Source organism: Chelonoidis abingdonii, chromosome 8, assembly GCF_003597395.2.
Source record: "Chelonoidis abingdonii isolate Lonesome George chromosome 8, CheloAbing_2.0, whole genome shotgun sequence".
In the NCBI taxonomy this organism is placed as follows: domain Eukaryota; kingdom Metazoa; phylum Chordata; order Testudines; family Testudinidae; genus Chelonoidis; species Chelonoidis abingdonii.
This window is the reverse complement of record NC_133776.1, coordinates 7,945,571-7,963,141: the sequence shown is the minus strand read 5'-3', so window position 1 is coordinate 7,963,141 and position 17,571 is coordinate 7,945,571. Positions and strand designations below refer to the sequence as shown.

General features: G+C 54.7%; 1 pseudogene; it reads right to left on the bottom strand.

Annotated features, from left to right (window-relative positions):
- Positions 1 to 1,404: 1,404 nt before the first annotated feature.
- LOC116838543 (matrix metalloproteinase-23-like) lies at positions 1,405 to 14,855 on the bottom strand (annotated as a pseudogene).
- Positions 14,856 to 17,571: the final 2,716 nt, after the last annotated feature.

Below are 17,571 nucleotides of genomic sequence, written 5' to 3'. Positions count from 1 at the left end.
CCTCCCACCACCATCGTTGAAAGAAAGGGAAAAATATTTCTTGACTATTTCATGTACCTATGTGTACTGGAATGCTGCTGGTAGAACACCGCGAATGCTCTGCAGCAGTGAAGACAGTATCGTCTCTCCTCTCCCCTCCCGGTGTATAGACGTGCATAGGACTAGTAAGTCTCCTGAATAATTAAACTGTTGACATGAAGGCAATTGCTGGTACTTCCTAGTAGTGAGACAGAGGGCTAATAAACCAGCTCATCATAAGCAACACTGTGGGCTGCGGAGCGCCCCCTTTCTCGGTAATAGAAATAGATGTCTGTATGCTTGACTGGATCATATCGCAGGCCGCATCTGGCATCTCTCTCACTCCACAAACGACTTTCGATGTCCCTCGTGCCGGACCTATCATTGCGCGGAGGCCCGGCCTAAATCCCTTCATGTTCATTGTCATCTAAAAATAGCGGTTTTATTCCGCTGATTTCTCTTATGACAGAATGGGCAGTGCACTACTCGCAAGTCAGCACTCGCTAACCAGGAAGGGCCGGGAGGAGCGGAACGCACAGTATTAGGGTTGGCTGCAGCTATGCGTGGCAACGCCTGTGAATACTAAGAGAGCACTGGCGCTGCATATCACGGTCCTCCTAATACATTGCCGTTATCTCTAGGCGGCAGCGATCTGCTATTTGAGAACCATAAGGGAGGGATTGACTCATTCGAAGTGAGATCAATTCCATTTTGCTTTGGTTGCATGCCACGCACCGGCAGATTTTAGCCAGGGGGCACTCAGGAGAGCAGAGGGACAGCCTAACGAGGGAGCGCGAGAGAAGGTTCTATCGTGCTGCCCAGTGTTCTACGCAGAGTAGCGCTAAAGAGAAGTACTCATTATCTCTGGTTAATCATTGCAAAAGCGAAGTGAATGCTGCTGTGTAATGTGAGTATGCATTCTGTCGCGGCATTCAGTACATAACGGTGCTGGAGAAAAAAAAAAAGCTGAACGGGTCATGGTTTGCGGTGCGAGATGGGTCTGCAGGGCAATCCAGGGAAAAACGGTAACGAAAGGATTGTCAGCTGATGTTTTCCCAGAGGAAAGGAATGACTGGCCGGAGATTTACCAAAGAACGACTCCGTGACATAATGATTCAACCCAGAATTCCAAGGGGCGGGGGAGACTGCGGGAACTATGGGATAGCTACGGAAGAGCTACCCACAATGCAACGCTTCAGAAATCGACGTTAGCCTCGGACCATGGACGCACAACACCGAATTACTGTGCCTAGTGTGGCCGCATGAAATCGAATTTATAATATCAGTTTTATAAAACCGATTTTAGCTAATTCGATATTATCCCGTAGTGTAGACGTGGCCTGACTTGCAGCTGTGGCCTGGAGGAGTTCAGCCCACAGCGGAAGGTTAGGACTCTCCTTTCGGAGATGTACGTGGTGTGAATGGGGCCGGGGGGCGCACAGAGGGGGAGGAGACGACAGCAGAGGGCTCTGAAAGAGACACAAAGATCAGTGATGCCAACAGCTGAGGGGCCTCGCAGCTCCCCCAGACTCCTCCTCATACTGCAGAGGCCTGATGGGGATTGAGGGCATGGGAGGTGCTAGGTGGCATTTGCTTTGCGGGGGGCTGGGCAAGGCTGGTGGACCTGTGGGCAGCTCATTTCTATAGCTTATAGCACCAGTTAGCAGCAGGGTGGGGGTTTCTCACCAAAGCAGGCGTTGCAGATTTTGGGGCAGTGCCTCTTCATGAGGGCGCGCCAGCGCGTGCAGAATCCCAGCCAGGCCCAAGGCTCACACTGCCGCTTCTCATCCACGCAGCCTGCAGGGACAGCACGCAGGACAGGGCCCCGAGATGAGCTGAGTGTTGCAGTAAAACCACCACCCAGCCACATGGGGGATTGACCTTTGGTACAGAAGCAGCCAAGGAATTTGGGATGGAAGAGTCCCAGCCAGTGCAACCCCCAATTGAGGGCTGGGCAATCCCATCCTATCCCCACCCATTTGCCTCCCTGCTGCCTGTCACACACCTTATCACACCCTTTGGCCTGGACTGCCCTTTGCTCATTTTCCTCCCAGTGACCCTGCCCCCATAATGATTGCTATGGCATCCATAGGCTACACTAGCCAAGGTGACCCCGAGGCAGCTCTACATTCTGGGCTGCTGGCTGGATGCAGCTGGGCCGATGTCTCAGTGCAGGACAGTGACTCAGGAGAGGGCATCCTCGGGGGGACAGTCCCCTCTTCTGGGGCCAGAGGGTGACTAGGTGCTGGGCACGCATCAGTGCTGGCACTTCCTGGCACTCCCTTACCGTACAGTCGTTGAACAGCCCAGACGTCATCCTGGTTGATGCGCCACATCCTGCTGTAGGTAGTGTTTGGGTGCATGAGCACGTGGACGTCCTGCGAATGCCACAGGCCCAGGGCATGGCCAATCTCATGAGCTGCTATCTGGCCCAGGTCATTCAGCCAGACCCCTGCAAGCACAGAGTACCCCAAGGGAGCAGGGCCACGCAGACATGCTGGAACGCCAGCCCTGGCAGCTCCCAGCCACCTCGGTGCAGGGAGGGGGCTCTTGGAGCAGACTCCTGAGCAAGCCCAGCCTGAGTCCTTTCTGCTACCCAACTACAAGCATCCTTGAAGAACCACTGCTGCAGCTCCCCACCACCCCCGCACACAGCCCCTGTCCTAACCCAACCCAAAGGCAGGGAATATAAAGAAGAGCAGACATATTGACGGCCTTGGGGGTTACAAGCAAGCACCTTCTTTTGAAAACACCCTCTTTGAACAGCATTGGGACAACACCCAGAAAGAAGCAGCACAAAGGACCAATGAACACAGACACAGATTTTGAATCTGGTATAGATTTGCATGAGAGGGAAGCTGCTAGAAATGCGAGGTGTCTTGCACAGGACCCCAGGTCTCGTCTTGTCAACAACATGGGATCATCGATCCGGATCGGCAGAAGCCTGGCTCCACCCCTCGCCCATTTAACTCACCTGGCCAGTGAAGTTAAGGGGAGCAACTAGTTGGTAACGACAACAAGACGAAGTGTGCTTGTGTGTGAGAGAGAGAGTATAATATAACATATGCATATGATAGTGTAGATTGGTACATGTATTACCAATAAACGTGGTGCTTTCCCTTATTCCTCCGAAAAGAGCCTGTGGAGTCCGTTAAGTACAATAGGAGTTCCCCCCGGGAACACCCTGCCAGGGAGAAGAGATCAGCTGGGGGGCATGGAAAAAGAGGCAGGGTTGGATGTCATGGGCAACAGCAGCAGCCCCTTCAGTCATTGTCTGCAAGGACCAAGCCACTGCCGTGTGTGCACTCCCCATGCACAGTGTGCTCGAGGCTGAGGAAGGACAGGTTGTGGGAGAGCACCCACCACCCAGGAGGAAATGGCACCCAGGTGCCAAAAGCAGGTGCAGAGCCATTTATGTCCCCTTGCCAGGACTCAAGGAACCAGGGCCATCCTTAGGCATAGGCAGAATAGGCAGCTGTGTAGGGCCTCACTCTGCCTGGGGGCACCAATCTGCAGGCAGCCCAGACAGATGGGAAGCAGTGGAGCATGTAAGAGCAGGACTGCTGGGTCCTAGAGAGAGCAGAATGCTGCACAGTCTGAGGAATGGGATTGGCTGCTGGGGTCTCTGGGAAGGGGAGGGGGTAAGGGTTGGGGAAGGAGCTCACCTGTGAGTGTGACTCTTTCCCCCAGCTGAGGTGAGGTGAGGCAGGCTCTGGAACCAGTATCCTTTGTTGTCCCCCATAACATCCATTCTTCTCCCCCCCTGCCCCATGGAGCACCCACCTTTCTCCCTCCTCCCCAGGAGCATCCCTCTGTCTCTCCTCTCTCCCCTCTGTCAGGGCTGGGTTGGGTGAAGTGCTGGAGGGTAGGTGGGGGGAAGAGGCTGGCTGCCTGCCTGCCTGCCTGCTGAGGAATGAAAGTGAAAGTAACTCACTTGGCAGCGAGCCAGGATTGGAATTGTTCACACATGGGCTGGGCTGGGATTAGCCAGATGTCGTGAAAATCAAGGATAGGGGAATTGGGGTACAGTGATCAGATTATCCCTATTTTATAGGCGACGTCCGCAATTTTGGGGTCTTTTTTCTTATATAGGCTCCTTCCCCGCCCCCTCCGCCATCCCTGTCTGTATTTTAACACTTTTCTGTCTGTCACTTCTAGTGTGGGGTAATTGGTGCCTATCATAAGATAAACCCCCAAATATTGGAGACTGGCCTGTTATTAAAATCGAGGACCATTCTGGATCTGGCACCCTAGCTGTTGGAGCGCCTCTCCCCCAGTGCTGGCAGCTGCCAGCGATCCATCTCAGCCGGAGGGGATGCTGCCAGGGCAGGATGAGCTGCTGTGGCTCCATGGGCGCCCCATCCCCTGAGATCAGAATGCCTTGTGCTAACCTTCTACCATGGGTCGTCAGGCTGGTGGTGGTGCCATTGGGTGTGATGGACCTGAGGGTTGTGGCTGCTGTTGCCACTCTGCACCCCAAGAGGTGATTTTGGGGTCCTGCAGTTTCCACCTATCTCCTCCTCTACTGCAGCTGCTGGACCAGCAGGCTGGGGGGTGAGCCAAGCATGAAAGCAGTACTGTGTTGCCATTTAGATTGTCATTTAACAACTTTGTTTGCCAAAAATTCTTGCTAACAATCCTGAATCCATTTCAATATTTTTTTTAAATCAATATCTTAGCCAAAACCAGAAAATTAAGTTGTTGACAATTATTAGTGACAGGTTTGGTTTGAGGCAGGGAGTGGGCCGTTTTCATCAGAGCAACAAAATGTTGACTGACTTTCCTATAGGCTGTTACTCCTGATAAGAGCCCTCCAACAACTGTAATATGCCTATCTCCCTACTAGTGTATAAAGCAGGGGTCACAACCTACGGCACACGTGTCAAAGGTGGCAGGTGAGCTGATTTTTATGGTATGCAGCAGCAGGCTGAGCGGCTCAGCCCATCACTGCTCTGAGGTTCCGGCTGCTGCCCTATTGCTAGCTGGGATCACAGCCATCGGCCCCACTCAGCACCTGCTGCTGGCCTGGGGACCCCCAAGGAACCCCAGGCTGGCAGTGGGCTGAAGCAGCCCGGCTGAACCACTCAACCTGCTGTCAGCCTGGGGTTCCATTCACTCAGCCGGCAGCGGGCTGAGTGGGCTGGTGCGGGCTGAGCAGGGGCGGTTGGGGGTTGAGTGGCTCAGTCTGCTGCAGTCTGGGTGCCAGCAGCACTCAGCCAAATGCTACTCCGGGGTTCCAGCTGCCGGCCCTTGCCAGTCAGGAGCTCAGCCGCCGGCCCCACTATGCCTCCTGGCCGCGGTGAGCAGAATCCCAGGCTGGTAGCGGGCTGAGGGGTTTGGCCGGGATCCTGGCTGTCAGGGAGTTGGTGGTCAGAACCCAGACCAGCAGTGGGCTGGGCAGGCCTGAGATCCTTGTCTAGGGTTCCAGCTACAGCCCCGCTTAGCCCGCTGCCGGTTTGGGGTTTCATTTACTCAGCTGGCAGTGGCCTGAGCAGGACAGTGGCCAGACCTCAGATAATAATAGAACCAAAATTTCCATGTGCGATGTGACACGAGTTTCAAGGAAAACGACAAATGGAAATATGAAGGAGCAGATGAGCCCATAGACGATCTAGAAAAGAAATTTGAGGTTGAATTTTGTAATGTTGTGACGGATAAGCAGTATCTGCCTGTTGATGAGGTTTAATACCTTGCAAGTACACCATGAACAGTTTGGATTTTTGTATGACATAACTAAATTCAACGAAATGGAAAACAAGAGAACTAATGACAAAGTGCAAGAACCTAGAGAGCCTCCTGAACACGGTGATAGTTTTGATTTAAATGGACTGAACTGTACGAAGAATTGCGTACACTGTCATCAGTGTTGCCACATGCAAAATCGGTGATGGACATTGTACAGTTTATTCATACCCACAAACTTGTTGACCATATATCCTAATGTGCACATTGCCACTCGTATTCTACGGACAATCCTGTAACAGTAGCACCAGGAGAACAGGAGTAGCAGCATCAGGAGCAGTAGCATCAGGAGTAGCATCAAAACTAAAGCTCATTAAAAACTATCTCCGCCCTACAATGAGTCAGGAACGCTTAACTGGTCTTGCTATTTGCAATTGAACAAGACATGACTTTGTCTTTGTCATACGATGACATTATTACTGATTTTGGCAGCCAAAAAGCCAGACGATTGCTTTAATTAAAAACAAATCTTTGTTTCATACCTCTTCATATAATTTCCATAAAATGTTGATAATTAAAAAAATATATTATTTGCATCATTCTGTCATATTCAGAATTTTTTCTAAAGTGCTGCTTCTTTAGTGCTATCCATCAGCATTACAGTGTGCTTAATTAAGTAAAACTGGTTTTAATAACGTGAATGTGGCAAGTTTTCCAATACTGTACACTTATGTTTGTGTTGCTAAGAGCAGATCAGGCACAGGGGCACCAGTTTAATAATCTTGCCTAGGGCACCATAAATCCTAAGGACAGCCCTGCAAGGAACAGTGGGCACATCCACAGGCCCCCCCAAGAGTGCAGCCCCACTGGCCAGAGGCTGCCGCCACAGGGAAGGCTCCTCCTGCTATTCGCCTCCATGCTCCCCCCTTTCACCTACGTTGTCTGAGCTGCAGCCAGCTCGCTTTTCACCAGCTTGGCTGGGCCAAAGAGACACTGCAGCTTTCTGGGGCGATGAGAGAGGCAAGCCCCTGTGTTACCTGCAGATGGACAGCACTCAACCCAAGCCACCTGGCAAACCCACTGGAGGGGGGGAGACAGCAGATCCCCGAGAACCCACAGCAGAGGGGCCTCGTGAGGGGTGAACAATTCCAGCAACACTCTACTAGTCTAGGGGCCCTGGAAGAAGCCACCCAGAGCACAAGCTCATGCAGCTGGTAGGCCGGCCCAGGCACCGCAGAGAAAACACGTGCCTGGGGCAGCACATGCTAAGGGGCAGCATTCCGGCCAATCTTGGGTGGCATAGTCCGAGCGGCCTTTTTTTTTTTCGCTGGGCGGCAAAATGGTAGGCCAGCCCTGGCAGCTGAGACTTGAACCAGGACCCTTGGGAGAATCTAGGCTGGAGCTGCTCCAAGCTGGCCTTGGCCGCAAGTCATCTCCCCCTGAGGGAGCTGGGAGGAGCCCAGATGAGCTGGAATCTCTCCCCTGTGATGGAGCTGCCATGAGCTAGTGGTCAGGGTGTGCCCTGCACACCTCGGCAGAGCCGGGGACCAGGCTCGCTCTATGCGGCAGAACAAGTGCCCCTCGGCTGCTGTAGTATGTGCATTCCCCCCCCCCCCCGCCACCGCCTCCAGGCCCTGCTCGTGGCGCAGCCGGGAGCTGTAGGGGGTTGGCTCCTGCTGGGGGGTGGGCAGACTAAGCCTGGTTGTGACAAAGCACTGACAGCCGGTAGCTGACCACTCCCATCACTGAATTGGCTCCCCTGGGAAAGGGCTGATGGAGCAGAGAAGTGACCAGATTGAGGGTTGATGGTGTCAGGGGTGAGAGCTCTCCCTGGAGAAAGGGCTGGGGATTAGGAGATCTGGCCTAGCCGTGCGGCGCAGGCCAGGGTGGAGCTGGTGCTTTGGTGAAGGGGATAATGAGGTGCTAGCCAACCCAAAGCTGTTTGTGAGGGATCTCAGGACAGGAGAGGCAACTGCCCTGCTAACCCTGGCAGACTTCTGGCCGCCAAGTGCTCCCTCCTACCTTGTTTCCAGCTGAAGTGTGAGTGGCCCAGGATCCAGAACTCGTGGTTGTCAAAATGGATCTTGCCCCGGGGCGGCAGGAAGGCGTGGACCAACTCCCTGTTCAGCCCATCGAAGCAGGGGTGTCACGGGGAGAACCAGCAGTCAGTGTGCTTAAAGCTGTAGAAGCCTGCCCAAGAACAAGATGTCCTGGAAGCAGAGGGCGTGTGAATCCCAGAGCAAAGGTATCAAAGGTCGAGGAGTGAGTCTGCTGGTGGCTGGGAGCAGGAACTTGCTGGAGAGGGAGAGACGTGATTGGATCTGCTAAGTCTGCCTGTGATAGCCCCTCTTCGGTACCAGGTGTGTGCAGGGGAGGGCCTCTGGGCTTCCATGGATGCTCTGCTGCGGCAGGGTCCAGCAGCAGGGAAGGAGTGAACGGGAGTGGCACATGGTCTCAAAGCCCTCGAGATGGCTCTCCTGCAGCTTGGGTCTGCAGCACCCACAGGCAACCCCAGAGCCATCTGCACAAACGGGAGGAAGGCAGCAGGGAGAGGAGATCAGAGGGCCGAGAAGAGGCAAGGAGGGCACCATGAGGGAGACAGGAGTTCTGTGCCAATGGCAGTCCAAGCCCCACCCCCAGCCCCTCATTTCTACCTAAGGTGATGTCAGCCGGCTGGTCAGGGAGCAGGCGCCGGAAGCTGAAGGGCGAGACGTCGCTTCACATGCGGAAGGCAGCGGCAATGGCTCTCTCTGTGTCACCTTTGTTCAGCGTGCTGGGGAACTGCCCGATCCTGCAGCAAGAGGAGGGGAGGGTGACCCATGGGCACCAGCTGCTCCTCCAGCCTCTGCTGCTGTAGAGAAGGGGCAGGAGTGCAGGATGCGCTCAGCTACTCCAGCCCCAGCCTCTCCCACCAGGGGGTGCTGTAGGGAGCAGGGCAGGAGCACTGGCTGTGGTGGAGGGGATCCCAGCTGATCCAGGGACAGCCTCTCCCAGTAGGGGGTGCTGTGCAGGGTGGGCCAGGAGTACTCTGTGTGTGTGTGGGGGGTCTCAGCCTCTCCCAGTAGGGGGTGCTGTGCAGGGTGGGCCAGGAGTACTCTGTGTTTGGGGGGGGGTCCCACCTTTTCCCAGTAGGGGGTGCTGTGCAGGGTGGACCAGGAGTACTCTGTGGGGGGGGGTCCCAGCCTCTCCCCATAGGGGGTGCTGTGCAGGGTGGGGCAGGAGCGCTGGCTACACTAACAATTCTCAAACTCGTTCATACCACAAACCACTTCTTGAGAGCTGAGGCCAGCTCCCAGCCCTGCCCCTTCCCCAGTGCTTCTAGCTAGGTGGAAGGGTCCTGTCTGCACAGCATGGAAAGAGACTGTATTAGGGCAAGTGAAGCAACAGGGGGCCAGGGTCCTCTTCCTTCTGTACCCTGGGTGCCTACATGGCAGGAACGTCCCCCTGGGGTCATATAGCCCAGCAGCAGGAGTGGTGGGGGGTTATTTGGGTTGGTTGAACCCCCCCAAGCAGGCAGAGGCACTGCTCAAAGAGGCAGCCCCTGTTCCCTGCCACCCATAGCCCAGGGGGAGCAGGTTCTGAGCAGAGTCAGGGCTCCATTTCCTGTGCAGTGAGAGCATCGGCGCATCTGGCGGAGATCTCTGGGCTCCTGGCAGCCACGTGGCTGTTACCACCCTGAAGGAAGCGGTTAGCTCCTGCCAGCAAAGGCTGGTGTCAGGGAGTTGCCTCTCGCCAGAGACACGCCACGGTGCAGAGATGCTGGGAGCCAGGGTCAGGCTCCACTGTGGAGCCAGGTCACCTTCTGAGGCCTCTCAAAGCCAAATGGTGCAAACAGGGACATCCAAGAACTGGGCTAACAGCAAGGGATGGGGGCTGTGGGCCAGGCTAAAGAGGGCTCAGCTGAGTTCTGTATAGGGAGCCTCATATGGAAATAGCTGCAGGGGCTGCAGGACAGGCTGATGCACCCCTGTCCTCCTTGGTACACTCACTCATAGGTCAGATTAACATGGTCCCACTTATAACCAAGCAGGTTGATGGCACAGCACCGTCTCCTGCCCATGTGACCTCCTTGTGCAACCATGAAACCAAGATCCAACTTTTGGGGGGCCTGTTGCTCCCTCCTGCAGGAAAATAAGACAGGCCCCCCCAGGTGAAACAAGAGGAGCAGCTGGGCAGGATCTCAGCCAGGCTTCCCCCACACCCTGCCTCCCACCCAGCCAGCGTGGTGTTGCACCCTTTGCTCCCATTAATGCCAGAGACCCCACCCACACCAGGTTTCGGGCAGCTCCCAGCTCTAACTATTCAGCACAAAGGGGCAGAAGGTTTCCATCCAAACAAGCCGGTGCTAGAGGCTTCCCCTGGCAGCTGCCTCTGGGGACACCCAGGGACCACCTCCTTCCCAGCAGGCGCCAGGACTCCTGAGCTGTCCCTGCAGTGCATCTCAGCAGCCCAGCCTGGGCCTCAGTTGTCACCATGGAAGCCCATGAGCAGCACTTGGGAAGCATCTTCCTCTGGGGTGTTGCACTGGGGAGTATCCACTAACCAATGGCAGCTGCAGGTTAGCAAAGAGTATGGGATCCGGGCGGGCGGGGGTGCAGCCAAATTCAGACCAGGGAGTTCTACTAGGCTGTTCCAGGGGAGACAACAAGTCCCAGCAAGCACTGTCTCCAGTGACCCCAGGTCACTCTGCCTACCAAATCTAGCTAACCCTCCCAGGAAAGCTATCAGCTGTGATCTGCTTTGTTTTACCTCCCTGACACAGGGAGCAGCACTGGGGGTTTATGCTCCAGCTCCATGGTTTATTCAAAGACCCAGGGGGCAGAGAGAGGGTCCCATCTTCCCCATGGGATGGTGCTGATTTCACTCCACAGCTGCCCTTCCCCCAAGTCCAAGGCCCATTAAAATATAGCTCAAAGCTGAGATCCCCTCTCCCCGCCCCAGCCCCAGAACCAGGGCAGGTGCTGGGCTGCAGGCTCTGCAGTGTGGAGAAAATCCTCTGGGGTATTTTTGCCTCTTTTCCCAGCTCTGGGCGATGCCGGCCAATGTGGCAGACGAGGAAGTGGGGAGACGTGAGCGGCTCAGAGGGACATGGGCTGGGAAGCCAGAAGCCCCTTTCACTGGCCAGAGCACCCCCCTGTGATTTCAACTGAAGGAGGCAGAGGCAGCTCCATGCCTCGTTCTAGCAGCCTGTCTGCAGCACTCTGGGTAAGATATCCAAACTCCCAGGTTGCTGGCAGGATTCCCTGCTAATCCCTAACTTTGCCTCTCTGATTTTGTTCCCTCTCCCTCACCCCACCATACGCTACAACCCAGCTCCCCCCCCCCACCCACCAAGCGAGGAGAACAGCTCTACAAAGCCCCGGAGTTCAGAGTCTCAGAAGTTCTTCACTCACCCCGTGATTCCAGCCAGCTCCTTGCAAAGTCTGGTAACCTGTCAGCAGCAGCAGTATTAGGAGAGCAGCCGCGGCCCCCCAACACCTTTGGTGCGGCTGATGGGGGCCTGTGCCCATGGCTGGGCTCAGCTCTTCCTTTCCCTAAGTGACAGGGCTTCACACAAAGTGACCCCTTATCCTCACTTTGGCCGATCCCACTGACAGCCACCCGCGCGTGGGCCCTCTGCTGTGAGCGCACGGGTCTGCAAGGAGCCCTAAGCCACAGTGCAGCTGGCCCCAGCCCTGCTAGATTGGCTTCATCTGTCCACAATACACCGAAACAAAGCAAAGCCCCACTTCATCCGTTCCTGCTTCACTGCCAGATGTCGACCCTTCCCCTCCCCAGCACGAACCAGGAGGCTGCTGGCTGCACAGCACCGACAGCTGTATTGTCACACCAGCTACTACACCACGACCTTCCCCCACATTTCTCCATTTCTGTCTCTTTCAGCCTGAGCATCCCCCACTTCTAAGTTACTTGCAACCCATCCCCTGCCAGCCACTCCAGCCCTGCATCTCCCTCCTCTCATTCTGCCAATGGCCCAGTCTGTCCTGGGCTCCCTGACACAACCCAATGGATGTCCTTCAGTCTCAGTGGTAATTAGCACAACTGGACCAGAAGGGACCTCCCGACTCTGAGACCACCAGCAGTATGTTTTGGGTGCCCAGGGCAGCCAGCAGAGAGACAAATCACTGCAGGGCAGGGGGGCAGACTGGTAAAGACCCAGCTGGTGGCTCCTACCCTGCTCCAGGCTCAGCTGCAAGTCCTGGCTGGGCTGAAGAGGACAGGACTTCCTCTTCCCCTGCATGGTATCTAGGGCCCCCAAGTTTCTCCTAGCTCCAGGAAGCTCTGCAAACTCCACATCTCCCCACTTCCTGCACCCATCACTCCTCAGCTGCACAGGGAGGGATCCCTGCACAGGGAGCTGTATCTCCATCTTCCCAACCCCCTGCAGCCAGACCCTCCTCCTGAGCCTCCGCCACACTCAGAATCCCCCCAATGAGCCCCACTCCCCCTGCACCTGGACCACCCCAATGAGCCATTCACACTCAGATCCCCACCCCACCAAGCCCCAACCAGATACACCTGGATCCCCATCCCACCGAGCCCCATTCTCCCATCATCTGGACCGCCCACTATGCCCCCCACTCACCCCCCTGCTGAGCCCCAACCACTTTCACCTGGACCCCCTGCAGACTCCCATTACCGTTGCACACAGAACACCCCAAAAAGCCTGTGCATCCAGACCCACTCAACATCCAGATCCCCTCTGAGTCACCTGCACCCAGATTGCCCCACACCTGGATCCCCCCCACACTAGGATCCTGCTTTGCTGAGCCTGCCTGCCCACACCTGGCATGGAGGGGCATGGCCCTGGGGTGTTTCTAGGGCAGGTGCATTCCTTGCACCGTGTTAGGGTTAGGTGCAGCCTCATCACTGAGTTTGTGTCCTGGGGGTTGGGGGACAGTTGCAGGGTGATCTCCCACTTCCATTCAGCCAGTGGCCTGTGCTTCCCCCTGCCATGATGGAGCCACCACATCTATTTAACAAATACAATTTGCAGAATTTGAAAACTGTGTGCAGAATTTTTATGTTGTTCGCACAGAATGGCCTCAGGTGTACCTGGAGTTTATTTAGTACCAATGCTCCAGTGAGTGGGGCCAGTTCAGCAGAATGAGGTGAAATCTGTGTCTGTGACCGTAACTACATCTCCCAATCCCTCCTTAAGACTCTGTCATGGTGTGGGAAGGCGAGAGGTTTGGCACTGCTGCCTTTGGCAATCATGACTGGCTCACTCTTCACCTCAGCCCCCACACTATCCTAGTCAACAAGACACAGTGCTACACATAAGGAAAGAGGGGTGGGGAGAGACTCCAATGCACAAACACACACTGGGGAATAAAGAGCTAGGCCGTGGTACTGCTGAAAAGGATCTGGGGGTTACAGTAGATCACAGATTGTGTACGAGCCAACACATGATGCAGCTGCCAAACAGGCTAACTTTGTGGAGTGTATTAACAAGAGTGTTGTGCATAAGACATGGGAGGTAATGGTCCTACTCTACTCAGACCTGCTGAGGCCTCAGTTGAAGTATCATGTACAGTTTCAGGCCCCAAACTTTTAAGATGTGGATACACTGGAGCAGACGCTCTGGAGAGCGACAAAAATGATAAAAAGGTTTAGAAAATCTGACGTATGAGGAGGGGTTAAAAAACTGGGCATGTTTAGTCTTGAGGGGAAAGGGGGGTAGGGACAGACCTGATAGTCCTCACATATGTTAAGAACGGTCATAAAGGGGACAGTGCTCAATGGTGCTCCATGTCCACTGAAGGTAGGACAAGACTGCAATGGGCTTAATCTGCAGCAAAGGAGATTTAGGTTTGATTTAAGGGGAGACTTTGTAACTCGAAGGGTAGTTGAGCTGTGGTACTGCTTCCAAGAGAAGTTAACCGAATCCCCATCCCTACACATTTTTACCAGCAGCTAGACAAATGTTTCAGGGTTGGTCTCTGTTTACTTGGGATCCTTCACCACAGAGGGCTGGACTTGATTTCCAGGTCCCTTCCAGGCCTACATTTCTATGATTGAGTTGCTTTAAGCACCTGTTGTGTCTATACATGCTGAGTTTGGGGATGGGGCTATTCCTCTGTACAGAACCTAGCACTCCACTCTCTGCCAGGGGTTGGTGCATGCTAGCGGAATAAAATGAAGCCTAAGTCACTACAGCAGAATCAACTCTCAGTAGCAGGGAGGATTTGAGCTGCAAACACAAATCAATTCACAGTGCACTGCTCAGGCCCAGCCAATGGCACCAGTTTCACACAGGAACATCAGAGCTTGCAGCTGGACTCAGCTCAACAGAAAGGGGATGTCCACACTGCAGACACCACAAAGACATCTTGCTACAGGGCTACAAAACAGTAGTGTAGACATTCCAACTTAGGCTGGAACCCAGGCTCTGAGAGCTTTCTGGGCTCCAGCTTAAGTGGAAACACCAACATTGATATTTAGCTCCATATTACAAGCCCTTGTTTTCACAGAATATCATCAGGATTGGAAGGGACCTCAGGTGGTCATCTAGTCCAACCCCCTGCTCAAAGCAGGACCCATCCCCAGACACATTTTTGCCCCAGAGCCCTAAATGACCCCCTCAAGGATTAAACTCTCAACCATGGGTTTAGCAGACTAATGCTCAAACCACTGAGCTAGTTGCTAGGTTTGCTTGTTTTTTGTGAGGGAAGCGTAGACATAGCCTCATGCTTGTTCCCTGAAATGTAAGAGACTTGAGTAAGGAAGATACCTGGATGACAAGTGTGTGCTCTAGTTTAAAACAGAAACCCTGGTGCTAGTAGAGACAATGCAGAGGATTTGTTCAAGTGAAGGGCAGGGCTCTGGCATACACCTAGAGACAGGATTGAAGCCCTTCTCATTACGTGTTCAGTAGTTCTAGAGCCGTGTACCAAGGGGAGCAAACCCTTGCCAGGCAGGAGCAGGAAAATCCAAGTCCCTGTCAGAACCAGTACTAGAAACTGCGTTCCTAGCACCAAGCTAGTGCTTTTCCCTGTCACAGGAGATGGTGGCCCCAGCCCATGCTACAGCAGTCCAGGAGGAGGAAATCCTAGGCTGTGCATCTCTTCCCGCCGCCCCCCTCCTCCAAATACATACCAGCTCTTCTGCCTCACGTAGTTCTGCTCACTGTATGCTGCTGCCAGCTCAGACATCTCCGAAGGCCTTTGGGGGAGATGATGCTGGTGGCAGCGATGGCCCTGTAGGGAGGCTGAGGAGGAGCAGTAGATACACCACACTAACCTGTGCTGCTGCTGGCCCACCCCAGCAGACAGGCCGCTGGGCACTGGCCTCTGCCAGACTCCTTATCCTGGGGAGTGAGTGCCCCAGCTGGCCTGAATAGCTGTGGGGTCCACCCAGCTTCATTCCAGAGTGACACAAACTAACTGCTTCTACAATGGAGCACCCTGCCCCCTCCCACTCAAGAAGAGGGAAGTGGGGCGGGGCTGAGCTACATGGATGCCTCTTAGGCTGCTTTCAGTGGCAAGAACAGCAGAGGGGAACTGCTTTAATTTATTCTCTGCCATACTATCAACAAGGACCTGAGGCCTTGCAAAGACCAAGAACCAAAGCTGTGCCAGATTTGCCATGGGGATGACTAGTACACAGCTGCTGGGTCCTGCTTCCAGCAACTCACAAGGAGGGACACTTCTGCAGAAGGCAAACACCTCACCCACTGTGGCAAGACAGGCCTCCCTTCCCCCTAACAGCAATCGGCTCATCCCCAGAGGAGGTCAGAATTCCCTCCCCGAGAAGCAACAAACATCCTGTTGGTACCAACATTCCTGTAGTACCCAGATAGCCCAATGAGCACTTCCAGGGGGGCTGCAGATGGGACAAGTCGGGGGATGGGCTCCATGCCCAGATCCTGAGACAGCAACCAGCCAGGCTCAATACAGCTGACAGTTCTAAGGCAGTACCAGCAGTTTGCACGTAGGGCATTGTTTTTGTATTAGGGACCATAGCACAGGCTGCTGCGTAACGCTCTTCTCCTAAACAAAGGGAGCTGGAAACAGGGCAGTGCCTACTGCAACTAGCACTGCACTATAGTCAGGCGTTGTTACTATGCGAGGCAGCTCTGCCGCACGCTGACATGGCTTTAGGGAGCCACTGCCTATGCCTCAAAGGAATGAAAAGTTCCTGATGTGGGGTCCAGAGAGACTTACATTATCAGACAAGGACCGACCGGCAATTCCAGGCAAAAGCCCTCCAGCATTAGGCTACAAGGAAGGCTCCGTGTTCTGACCCCGAATCCCACCCCACCGCTGCAGAGAAGGGCTCCAAAAGGCTCTGTTCTCATTTTGAGAGTCAGCCTGCATGGCTCAGAGGCAACAGTAATTAATGATGATAAAGCAGAGGTGTCTACCTGAGTCTGCAGACACCCTAACATGGGAGGGCGGGGGGCTGCCCCATTCATCGCAGTGGACTGAAAAACCAACATAGCCCAATGCACCCACCCCTGAATCAAATTGCTGAGTTCCCCTTCCACCCCACTCAAGCCTTGCAATCTGCTCTCCTGCAGGCAGAGACTGGCTGGGTCATTCGCTCCCAGCCACAAGACGATAGGCCTGGATCTGCCTCCTGAGCTGTGTGCAGAGCCAAGACCATGGTAAAGGATCTCGACTTTCACACACAACAGTGCTTCATAGCAAAGTAATAAGCACAGGACTACTGTGCGGCCATTTGTATGTCATTCAGCCAGGCCAAACTTTTTTTTAAGTCTAGGTCAGAGGTGGGCAAACTATGGCCCGTGGGACGATCCTGCCCGGCCCTTGAACTCCTGGCCAGGGAGGCTAGCCAGCCCCCGGTCCCTCCCTTGCTGTCCCCCCTCCTTCGCAGCCACGCGGGCAGCACTCTGGGCGTGGGGCTGTGCACTCTTGCAGGGCAGTGCGTCTGGCACTGGCCAGGCAGCGTGGTGGCCAGACAAGCTGCTCTGAGCGATATGGTAAGGGGGTTGGATAAGGGGCAGTGTGTCCCAGGGGATGGGGAGCAGGGGTTGGTTGGACAGGGCAGTTAGATAAGCGTGGGAGTCCCAGGGGGCTTGGATAGGGGGTGGGGTCTGGGGGGAAGTTATGGGCAGGGCATCCTTGGAAGGGGCAGTTTGGGGACAAGGAGCAGGGGGTTGGATGGACCAGGAGTTCTGAGAGGGGCAGTCGGGGTGAGAAGTGGTGGATAGGGGGCAGGGACCAGGCTGTTTGGGGAGGCACAGCCTTCCCTACCTGGCTCTCCATACAGTTTTGCAGCCCTAATGTGGCCCTCAGGCAAAAAAAGTTTGCCTACCCTTGGTCTAGGTGAAGGTGCAACAGAATCCAGGGGCCTTCTCAAAGGTAGGTGTAGCCTCTCAGGCTCCATAAGCCTCAAGCACTAACAGCTACCAGAACACCAGTCAGTGAAAGGTCTCTGCCTGAATGAAAGTTGCCACTAAAGTCGCCAGATCAATGACCCATCAATTTGGGGGTTCTTCCCATTTATTACTGGGCTACAGGGTGTTGACGACTCTGCAGGGCTGCATGGGCATTTTAGAAGGCAGGGGTCTGAACAAGTTAGCAGCACTGCTGGCTACTGCAATGACAAACCCATCCTCTGCCCACTCCCAGTTGCAGAGAGCTGCAAAATGAAGGTGTCTGCTACAGGAGCACTCTGTCACAACCCAAGAGTCCAGGGAGCAAGTGGCCAGGTGAGCAGTGCCGCCATTCCTGGCAAGCAAGAGCTGCACTGGCCCTCTTCACCTTTCCCAATCAGGCAAACTTTCAAGCTATTGGGTTGATGGGAGCCCTGACATTTCCAGCAACATGGCAGCATTTCCAGGCCAAAGCCTGTGTCCCAGCTCAGCTCTTTCAAGGCCCCCATAACAGCAGCTCTCACAGCCTC